This window comes from Magnolia sinica, chromosome 18 (assembly GCF_029962835.1).
Source record: "Magnolia sinica isolate HGM2019 chromosome 18, MsV1, whole genome shotgun sequence".
Taxonomy (NCBI): domain Eukaryota; kingdom Viridiplantae; phylum Streptophyta; class Magnoliopsida; order Magnoliales; family Magnoliaceae; genus Magnolia; species Magnolia sinica.
The window spans coordinates 31,095,090-31,107,193 of NC_080590.1; the positions used below are offsets into that span (position 1 = coordinate 31,095,090).

At 39.7% G+C, this 12,104-nt stretch overlaps 1 long non-coding RNA gene across 2 annotated transcripts in view; it reads left to right on the forward strand.

Moving 5' to 3' along the window:
• Nucleotides 1–5,276: 5,276 nt before the first annotated feature.
• LOC131233835 (uncharacterized) overlaps nt 5,277–12,104 on the forward strand; it is a 70,784-nt gene continuing 63,956 nt past the window's right edge. For both annotated transcript variants that reach the window (XR_009165367.1, XR_009165368.1), the window contains exons 1-2: nt 5,277–5,371; nt 6,500–6,606. This is a non-coding gene — a long non-coding RNA (uncharacterized LOC131233835). The remainder of the gene's footprint in view (nt 5,372–6,499; nt 6,607–12,104) is intronic.

Consider the following 12,104-nt stretch of genomic DNA (forward strand, 5'->3'; position numbering starts at 1 on the left):
AATCGATTCTGATTGTCGTGACCGATTGTTGATTCCGATTGACGTGACCAATTTACCGATTCTGATTATCGATCAATTCTGATTGTCGTGACCGATTGCCGATTCCAAATGACGTGACTGATTTGTCGATTCTAATTATCGATCGATTTCGATTGTCGTGACCGATTGCCGATTCCGATTGACGTGACCGATTTACCGATTTTGATTATCGATCGATCTCGATTGTCGTGGCTGATTGCCGATGCTGATTGATATGATCGATTTGCTGATTCTGATTATCGATTAGATCCTAATTATCGTGACCGATTACCGATTCCGATTGACGTGACCGATTTGCCGATTCTGATTATTGATCAATTCTGATTGTCGAGGCCCAATGTGATGTATATGCAACCCATATTTGAGGCTGGTTTTGATGTGTACTTAGCTCGTGTTTAAGGCCTAATGTGATGTATATGAGGCCTATGTGATGGGACCCATTGTGATGCATTGAGAGCAAGGCGATGGAGCCCATTATAATGTATGTTAGGCCCATGTAAAAAGCCCATCATGATGTGTATTAAGCTCTTGAGTGAGGCCCATGGTGTGGTATATTTGGCCTTGTGCGAGGCCATGGGTCCACTATATGTTAAGCTCCATGAGGGCCATTTCTTGGAGGCAATGTTGGTTAAATGTCCACATTGTCGAGGTCAATTGTCAATGCCAATTATTAATACCAATTATGAGTATCTGATAGCATAGCACCATGATACATGCCCATACGCATCATCTGCATGCTTGTTATATGATGTGGTTGATCATCGCATATGTCATTGACCAGGTTGTTATGAGACTTCTTGATAGGCAAAGGCTATCTCACATGAGTGCACGGTATGCGCAGGATTAATGCATAACTGGATTGTATGACTCATGCATCTTGCATTGTAATTACTGTACGCCCCAGCGACATCAGGGTCATAGCCTCCACAGGCATATTGTGGATGGCCAGATGGGATACCGAAAATGTTTGGTTCTAATATACGAGCGCCATAGATGTCCCTGGGTGAAAATCTCTAAACCTCTGTGGCCAGGAGATGCCCAAACGTCTAGACCGAGTGGATATATATGAGCGTGTGGGGGTCGTATACCAGTAGGCCGGGCTTTCCACTGTGTCGTGGTCGGTTGGGAGGGGGTGTGACCATACCCGCCCGAGTGAGGGGGCAATGTCTAGGTTGAGTTTGACCAGCTTGAGGAATAGGTTCGCTATCGACGAGCCGGACCGGATATTGGTAGGCGGATAGTAAGGTCTCTTCCACTTACCCAGTTGTGCGCTCGATAGGGGCGGCAAGCTGGCGTAGAGTGTAATAGACCCCGGTGATGATCCTAGAGATAAACAGTACCGATATATGGACTTATTGAGCTGGAGTTACATACTCATTCATTCATTCATTCACTATCCACTCGGGGTGGTGGTACACAATCATTTGTTACGTATACCTTCGCAATGGTCAGGATTTCAGTTGGGGTGCGCAACCAACCTAAGATCAGGAGTTTACCACATTGAGTTTGACTATCCAAATTTAGGTATGAGACTGGATTGGATAGAAGTCCCTTGTGATGGACCCCATAGCCTGCGATACTATGTACTATCATCTCAACTTCATACTCCAGCATGGTCATTCCATTCGCACCGCATATTGCATTATATTCGCAGCATATGACATTTTAGGTTACTTGTGCTTCTGCATTTATATGGTTTAGATACAACACCTGATATTTGACTCTTTATGATTCCTCATTTGTATTGTTGATTTGTATCGCGTATTCTGATATTGTTCCTCATTTGTGTAGTTGATCTGTATTGCGTATTCTGATATTGCTTGACTCATGAACTTGTCAGTATTTTCGCTTACTCTGATAATATATGATTCATGACCTTGTGCCTATTTCAACATTGTATGATTATGACATTGTGTTGAATACTTGACACTTATCTTGTGCACACACTTACATCACCCTCTAAGCTTTCTATAAGCTTATGCACGATAAATGTGTGCAGGTGATGTTAGGTTGCAGGAGTATTAAGCTTGGAGCGTACAACGGTCTTCTAGAGCTTGATTTTTGATTTATGTATTCCCTTTCAGCATTGTACTCAAATGATTATATTAGTGGATATATGATAATAATGTTTTCTTTGTGAATTGGGTAATCTTGTGGTTATGCTTATTATGAGTTAAATGTACAAAAAAAAAAAAAAAATCCTCCTTGTAGGATCATAGGATCGGAATCTGGCGTATTGACGGTAGGAGCCGAGAATAGGGTACTATGAAGGCTGTTGGCACCAAATTTAGCGATCAAGATTCCTGTGAATTCGATTTTTGGGTTTGGGGCGTGACAACTACAGAGGTTCCAGATTAAGCTGATATTTATGTTTTCCCTTCGTCCAGGTCTGTCTGGCTTTATGAACAGGTTGGATGACATCAAGGTGGGCCCTATGAAGATTTCAGTGATGGATATTATTACCACCACTGCTTCCTATTGTGTGGTCCACTTAAGCCTTCAATCTGTCTACTTTTAGGTTCATGTCTTAAAATGAACTGTCAAAAAGGATGGACAGTGTGGACAAAACAAATACATCAATGTAACCTTATCAGAGTCCTTGGCAGGACCGTCGTCTTTAGCTAGGTCCTATGGATATCAGTATATTACCTAGTCTGCCCCGTTGGGATTTCCTGCGAAAGGAAGTTCCTGCGCTGGGAACTTAGGTGAGGCCCATTGTGATGTTTTTGAAAAATTCTCTCCATTCATTCGTTTTGTGAGTTCATTTTAAGTCTTATTTTAAAAAATAATTGTATCCAAAGCTCAAGTGAGCTGTACTAGAGGAAAATGTGGTCGGGGAAATTCTTACCATTGAATTCTTCTTGGGTTCAAGAGTAATGTTTAGATGTCATCCATACAGTTAATAAATATAGTCAATAACGTCATTCATATTGGATGAATTGAAAACAAAAATATTAGCATAAATCAAAACTTTTGTGGCCCCACCAATATTTCAATTGTGGATATTTAATTATCACATTTTTGGCTCACCAGAGCTTTGAATACTGTTCATTTTTTATAAAATGTCTTAAAATGATCTCACAGAAGGGATGGACAAATAATGGATGGACATATAGGATTTTTCACAAACATCACAGTGGGCCTCACATAAGTTCCCAGCAGGAACTTTCCAAAGGCTTTCTTAGGAAATCCGCGTCAGGTCCCTACTGAAAGGGAAACGGATTGGCTACTCCTGCCACCGGCCAATGGCTGGTGGTCGGTCCTTTGTGGGCCCTAACATGATGTATGTTTTTCATCCACGCCGGCCATCTATTTTTTTAGATCATTTCAAAGCATGAGACCAAAAATGAGTTATATTCCAATCTCAAGTAAACTACATTACCAGAAATAGTGTTGAATGAATGTCGACCATTTAAAACTTTCTGGGCACATAAAAGTTTTGAATCAAGCAGATCTTTGTGTTTTTACCTTCGTATAGGTCTGTATGACCTAATCAACAGATTGGATGTCAAATAAACATTACAGTGGGCTTTAAGAGGATTTTAATGGTGGATATCCAATCACAGTTGTTTTCATGTGGTGTGGTCCAGATGAGATTTCTATCCCTCTCAGTTTTGGGATCGAGCCCTAAAATGATCTGTAAAAATTAATTAACTGCATGGATGAAACACATACATCATGGTGGGCCCACAGAGCACCGACCACCAGCGACACGGCTAGCGGCGGGGGAGTAGCCAATCCGTTTCCCGTACTTCAAAAGAAGAGTCACTTTTTGGTTATCATCACTCCATCACTTGCGTTCCCCCAAGTACAATCCCATTCAATGTGTACGGTACAAGCGGGACTATGATACTCTTATCGACATGCTTCAATCTCATCATTTCCTACGAGCGAAATGGCCAAGCTTTTCGCCCAGGTGGAGAGTTGAAGACGAACCAACCTATATATAACAGGACGCGGATCCTACCTCCGCCGGTCTCCCTCTAGGAATGGGCAGGAGCTTTGACTGGCGTGTGATGGATGGGTCTTATCCACACCGTCCATTCATTATTTTCTTATCATTTTATGATATAAGCCTGAAAATGAGGCACATCCGAGGCTGAAGTGGACAACACAATGGGAATTGAACTCTTATCATTGAAAACTTCTCAGGGGCACGAAAGTTTTGGATAGAGCTGATATTTGTGTTTTCTCTTTATCCAGGGTCACGTAACTTTATTAATAGGCTAGATGACAAATAAACATAAGAGTGAGCCCTGGAAAAGTTTCAACGGTGAGAATTATTATCATCGCTTCATGTGGTGTGGTTCATGAACCTTGAATTATCTCATTTTTGAGCTTATATCCTAAAATGATACGAAAAATGGATGGACGGTATGGATAAGACCATATCATGGTGGTCACTCAATGCTCTTGCTCGTTCTGAGCTGGATATTTGCAGGGGTAGGACGCAGTCCGGGTCCTGTATAACATGGGACTAGAATCAGAGGCACTCATCAGGTGGGGTCCATCGGGAAAATTCCATGAACAAAAATGTAAATAGTCAAATCATTTGGTGGGCCACATGCATGTTGGATGTATACTTTCTTTCTTTTTTTCCTTATATATTTGTGGCCTATATCACGAGTGGACCATCCTTATTTTTAAAGAATGTACATGGTATCTAACACCTGACTAATGGCTCAGATTCTCAAATGTATGGATCGATGGCGCGTGCACCGCGAATCGCCACTTCAATCTCTCTTCCCGCGAATGTCCGTATCACGTCCCGGGAGAGGAATCTTAGGAGACGACGGAGAGTGCGACTGGGGTCTGGCTAATCACCAAAAGTACAGTGGCCCGATGTTCACAAATCAGTACATTGAAGACTATGGTTTAGAGATCCAAACCGTTGATCTTATGGGACCCGTCTTGGATGGAGAACAAACATAAAATCATTGTACGTTATAAAATTCTATATCTTGATCTTGGTCGTCTTTCCCCCAAAAATATGGGGCAGTTGCTTTATTTATTTCTAACCATCTATTTATAGGTCGTCGATAGAACAATTAGGAGGCTCTTATACGGTACGATTCCTTTTATTACTCCATCCACAAAGGGTTCCATTCGATCAACGGTTCTGATAAGTTACATATAATCTCACCCGTTGGGAATTAAGTCGGCCACCAAGCTGTTCGTTTGCTTACAATCGTATCCTATACTCTCGAGTCATCAAAATGCCGTTTCAAAGCCCGAATCTCTCTTTCTCGAGTCTCGATCGTCCGCTGAATTCCAACTCACGTACGGGGAGAGAAGAGAGAGAACTAACGAATGGAAGGCGAAGGCGAAGAAGGTAAGATTTCCAAACCCTAACTAAGATTCTATTTCTTTGCTTTTCTTCTCCGCAAAATCATATGAGAATTCGACGGAGGCTGTGGGGCAGGGCATGATCCAGCCTCATTCTAAAATAGGCGCGAAGCTCAGAATCTTCAAAATTCAATTTCGAAACTTGATTCGGGATTACCGCCAAGATCGTTGCCTAGAGAAATTCGAAAGAGTTGTTTCGAGCTTTCCTTTTCCCTCGCTAACAAGGGTGGGCGCATGGAAAGCCGTTATGATGGGTAAAACCAGCTGATGTTGGATGTGACTATGGTGTGAGTTTGCTGCACCTTAAGGGCTTTTAGCAGCAATGTTCAAGACATTGGCATTGGAGGCAGGCCCAAAAACCGTTATTTATCGGCTGATATGCACTGCACATCGTTCTGTTTTGGTATCGTAGGGACGAGATTACACAAAATAAATAAATAATATCAGGGTCATTTTTCTTTCCCAAAATTCTGAGGTATATCCAGTGCTACCTGTGCGAATGTTTTGAATCTTGGTTTTGTGTGATTTTGCCACTGTTTAGAAAAGATTGTGGCAGCCATGTTCTTTACATGTGGCATACTTGTACGCTTATCTAGACTGTCCAAATTGTGGGCCTCTATGTCGATGGAGCATAACGTGGAAAATTGCTCTTATTGGACGATCATAAGCATCTGATTCTCATGAGAATGACTGGCGACAAATTTATTTTTAACTCACCTATTTGATGTCTTTCAGTTGGATGGATAGAGTTGTCCAATAAGTGTGATATTTAGGCTATGCAACATCCACCGTTGGGTCTGGAACTTGGACACATTCATCCTACATGTAATGATGGATGGTTGAACATATGCAGATATACACGATGGTCGATCTCTAGCTCAAAATGAAACTTCAATCCAGGTTGAAGTATTTTTTGGAACTGATTTATATTGTTGGATGTGTATCGGTGCTCAATAATGGTTGTATGTCGCACCAAGAACCTCCTAATTCACATATTTTAAGCCCTTATTTTAGGCAGATAAGTATCTAGAAATGGTTATTGACATTATTTAATCCGTTTTGTGGTTCTGTTTTTAACATATTTCTGCCACTTATTATGTTTTGGTCATGGCAGATACAGTACAGGACACGCTGTTTTAATCATTGACTTCAACTAATTGCTGGATGCATGCGTGCTTTCCCTTTTCTGCTAGTGTCAGTGATGGTGAACCAAAGTCAGATGTAGGTGATCAGTTCTCTATTTATCCTTGGGATTTTTCTATTCTCTTTATTATTCTCTATTCTTCTTCTTTGTGGCATTTCTTGCTGCCTTGATCACATACATATGCCACTGTATATATAAGTGTGTGTGTGTGTGTGTGTCTGCTGTATATTTATATTTGAAGGGTAACAAGAATTTTATTGAAAAGCGCTGAGATGGCATAACTATTTACAGTAAAAAATAAAACTAAAATTACAATCTTTCAAAGGCATGATACAAGAAGCCCATTCTAACACAAAATATTGCGCCCTAAAAAGCGCCTCCTCCCCCTTACTAGAGACATTACGAAAACGCCTATTTCTTTCCTCTCAAACAAACCACCTGATAGCCAAGATGGTGAGTCTCCAAAGCGTGGTCTTCTGCTTCTTGATCCTCACCCCATGCCAACTCAAAAGTAACACCTCAACTAAGTCCGGCATAACGCGACATCTCAAAGGAAGTGATGAAGGAAGTCCATATCTCTGAAGTAACTTTAGAATGAATGGATGGATGGTTGTTAGATTCCGCATCCTCCATGCACAGTTTGGGAAGAACCATAGATCTTTTTTGGAGGTTATTGATGGTGAGAACTCTCTTTCTTCAGACCAACCAATTGATGGGAGTCGTAGTACCACACGTGAGACGTGTGATTGCAACTCTCTGCACTGTGCATCTTTTGTAGCAAGATCAACCCGAAAATCGACCCAGTTTGTCCTTTAGCGATACGAGCTTGTCCCTATCCTCTCTCACTGGAGCAAAACCAGAGAAGCTTATCTAATAACCTCACAAATTCATCTATTTCCTCGTCGAAGATATCTCTGCGTCAAGGAGGGGACCAAACAATGTAATTTCCTGCCATGGAAAAACAATTGGAAACCAAGATTTGCCAAGGGAGAAGGCAATCTCGGCTTTCACCTCCTCCTTTAGAGTTGAGATGCCCTTTCACAAAATATAGGTTCTATACTAGGGGGAATTCCTATCTCGCCATCCCCCTACATGGCACCTATACTTCCCCACCATGACCTCTCTCCACCATGAGTCCTCTCCAAACCTCTACAACCATTTTTCTAGGAGCACCCAATTCATCGCCTCCAACACTCTAATACCTGCCCCTCCTACTGGCTTGCACGCTTCTTCCCAACTGATAAAATTTATTCCTATCCAATCCCTTCCACCAGATCTCTCTCCTCAATATCTGTAATTTAGCCAGAACGAATTTTGGACACCTGAAAAGGGATATAAAGTACAATGGCAAATTCGATATTGTTAACTTGATGAGCGTGATACAGCCACTGAGAGATAAATAACGGCATTTCCATTTTGCCAATTTACTTTCGAACTACTCCACAACTATATTCCACAAATGCTTTGCCGATTTCCCAATACAGAAAGGAAGGCCAAGATAGGTCAAATGAAAGACCCTTGCTTTGCAACCAAACACCATAGCCAACCTATCCATCTCATCTTTAGATACGCACTCCCAACATCTCATTCTTAGAAACATTAACTTTTAGGCTTGAGACAACTTCAAAGCAAAGAACACAATTCTCTTATTTTCCACCATGCCCTCATTTGCTTCATAGAAAAGGAGAGTGCCATTGGTGAACTGCAAATGGGAGATAGGAGGATTCACCTTAACCACCGTAAAACCTTTAAAGAGTTTAGCTTCTTGGCCTTTTATCAGCATGCCGCCCAAAGCCTCTATCATTGATTGCAATATCAATATTATCAGCTGGTATTATCGGCATCAATGATATCATGAAATATCTCTTGATATCATCATTGTTCCTATTGTATTTTTCTTATGTATCGATATCGGCAGATATCATCGATACCGTTAGGGAAATTGCAACTGTCTTCACAAAAACCACAAAATACTCTATTTTTTTGCATTTTCTTTCATTTCCCCCCTCTTATAAACGCATTTGGCATGGATTTTGGTTCATCTTTTTAAATCTTTTGGGAGAAAAACAAGATTTTCAACCCAGAATCAAGATTGAAGTGGATTTGGAGCTGGTTTCAATTCGGTGAGTATTTTTGCATTTTGATCTTTTTATTTTAAAATCATACCAGATCAGTGTCAAAACGTTTAAAATACTTGATTCTTCATATTTTACCTAGAAAATTAAAGATTTGAATATTTGATTTCGAGATTTGAGGGTAGGTGATCCAGTTTGGGGGAAATGGGGATTTTCCCCAATTTCTCCCAAATTATTTGCAATCTTTTATTCAAAACATGAAATCAAACATGTATGAGGCTTGATTTATTAGTTCACGTAGTTTTGGAGAATTTTCGGGAAAAAATTATTTTTAATTTAAAAATAGTTAAAAAGTATATATATATATATATATCAAAATTCCACTTTTATTAATGGTCAATTGGACCAAACACATCATTCACAGGTATAATTCTAAATTTCTACTCTCTTTTTTTTTGGCTTTTGAATGTATTGGTTGCGTTTACAAAAATGCCTTCTTACATTTATAAATTTTATGTATTCACGTTGAATATAATTGCATCAATTTAGTCAAACAACACAAAACTTAAGACCCCATACAAAGGGTGCCAATGTTCACTTTCCTTTTGTTAGGGGGACCCCGGACCTAGGGTGCCAGTGTTCTAGATCCATAAATCCTTTTTGTTATATGGAATGAATGCATCCTTTAAAAAAAGACCCTATATAAAGGAAACCTATTACGTTCACTTGTTTTTTGTGATGTTATGATTTAAAAGTGTGTATTAATGTCTTTTTAAACAATCCCTGAAGTTTCATTGAAAAATTTGACCCCATGTTTCTCGAAAAGCGCAATAAATTCCTTGATATCCATGTGATAATCGATACGTCTATGTTTCCCAAGGGTGCGATACATAATGCAATACTGATTCATTAAACATTGGCCTCTTCTACTATGACGAACAAGTAGGAAGAAAGGGGATTGCCTTGCCCAATGGTCTTTTATGGCTTCAAAAAGCTTTTAGGAGAGCCATTCAGCAACACATAATCTAGCTGAGTTGACTTACTTTGTGATCCATCCCCTCCACCTCAGCCCGCATCTCATGTTTCTCATCAAATAGTCTAAAAGCACCCAGTTGACATGATTGTACACTTTCTCCATGTCCAACTTGCACACAACACCACCTCTCTCTCCATGTGTTGAGAATCAACGCATTCATGCACGATAAGGACGTTGTCAATGATCAGCCTACCCTTAACAAAGGCACCTTGGTTCTTGGATATGATTGTCACCAATACCGCCTGAAATCTTAATGCTAGCATTTTGCTAAAATCTTGTACGGGCCACCAATTAAGCTTATCGGTTTGAATTCTCTCAAATTCTCTACTCCAATAACCTTTTGGATTATGGCTATAAAGGACATGCCCAACTCCTTTGATAAACGACTTCTTTTGTAGAATTCCGACATGAAGCTCATGACCTCCTTCTTAACCACGTCCCAAAGCTCCTAGTAGAAAGCTATTAGAAAACTATCAGGGCTAGGAGCCTTATCCCTTCCCCAAGATGTGAATGCATTCTTGACCTCATCCTCCAAAAAGGGCCTCTCAAGAGAAGCCACATCAACGCTGGAGAGGATACTCACCTCCAGCTCATCCATAACTGGCCTGTCCCATTCCTCATCCGTAAGGAGAGATTTATAGAAATCAATCACCACATCACAAACCCTTATCTTTTCTGTAAATTCTTTTTGCCTTCTACAACTACACTCCCTATTTTGTTATTTCTCGCTTGTGCGCTAACAATACTGTGGAGAATATAATTTTCCTGCTCCACCTTCGATGTCGTATACATGGGTAATTCATTGAAATTAAGTCTTCTTGGGCTCCAAACTCAATGTGTGGGGCCAACTTTGCAAACACCTAAACTGGGCCTGTGTCCTATCATTCACATGAGTGGATTTAGGCCTGTTGTGGCTAACATTAAAATGGACATTCAGTAGCTCCCACATATTTATCGCAAATCATGTCATGCTTTTGGCCTAGTTAGGTGTATAAATGTCATGAGGTGCCCTGTTATATCATTATGCATTTTGATAATTGTAACGTTACTGGTTGACCTTTATAGCAAGAGCAACATCCACGAGAGCTAAGACCCAGGTACAAAAGTTAGGTTGCTCAACACATTGGTTAGCTAAATTGTTAACCAAAAGCTTTCTGACCAGCATAGAGAATTTAAACATCCCCAACATCCTTAGTATGCATTTGTCATCAAATTACACAACTATCCTTAGCATAACTTCCTTTATTTGCCATTGAAGAATCCCTTTAATATCCACCTTCAACCACTGATGATCAGCTTTTCCGGGACATGTAAGCTGGATCTTGAGAGTACAAGTCTCCGAAGAGGATGTGCATAGGAAACAATCCTTTCTCACAACTGAAAATTTGTGTGTTGATATTTTTGACCATGGAAGAGATAAGGATGACAAGTACTTATGAGCAATATATTGTCTATAAATCAAGGATGCAAATGATAATATTGGCTGGTGTTATTGGTATTGCACCCTACCAATATGAAACATAGAATAAGAAACTTTTCGAAAATATTGAGGATCTTATCAGACAATATTGGCTGATACATTATGATATCTCACAATGTCGGAAATATCATGAGATATTTGCTAAACCCCTTCTATATAAATGCACTATTGATTGCATGTATCAACTGTAACAAAATAAATCTAGTGTAAATTAGAAAAAAAAATAAAATAATTGAAAAAGCTACAAATCCCCACTTTTCTATTTTTGGGGAATCTCTTCCTAGGGGTGTTTTGACAACTCCGCTTGAATTTTTTGACATTAAAACACAATTTTGGGGGAGAAATTTCCATTGAAGAGTGGAATCAGGCCAGAACTCAAAAGGTGAGAAGAAGTTGCGTAATTTTTTTATATTTTATTTTTTATTTTTGGTACATATTAGCATGGATTTTCTAGTAGAAATCCATGTCAATGCTTGATTTTCGTGCATTGACATGGATTTGAGGCACAATACATGACTTAGCACCATCACCTCATGAGTTGGGCACAATACTGCTGATATGTGGAGCATAGTATCATGGCTGCCCAGGTGAGGATAGGTATGATGACTTTGAGGCTCTTTGTAAGTTGGTCTGGGTCAGAGGCCATGGTATATTTTTGGTTCCTTTTAGTTTTTAATTGTATCATTTATGTTTTATTACTAGTCTGGCTTGAAATTTTAATGATATGAATCCATTGTTGATATAATTGCATCAGTTCTGGCTGACAGTGCATGGTTTTGTCCCTAAACAATAGAAAACTTCTATGTATTTTTTTTGTTGGCTTTTAGCAGGTCAAGTCAACAGACAATAGTTGTATCAAAGAATGGTCTGGTGAACCATTAGATACATATCTAAAACACATATACTATTGAATTTCTCTTCCTACGTTATTTTCCTGACACTAATTTTTTGGCATAAATTTTTTTTGACTGATACTGTCCAATT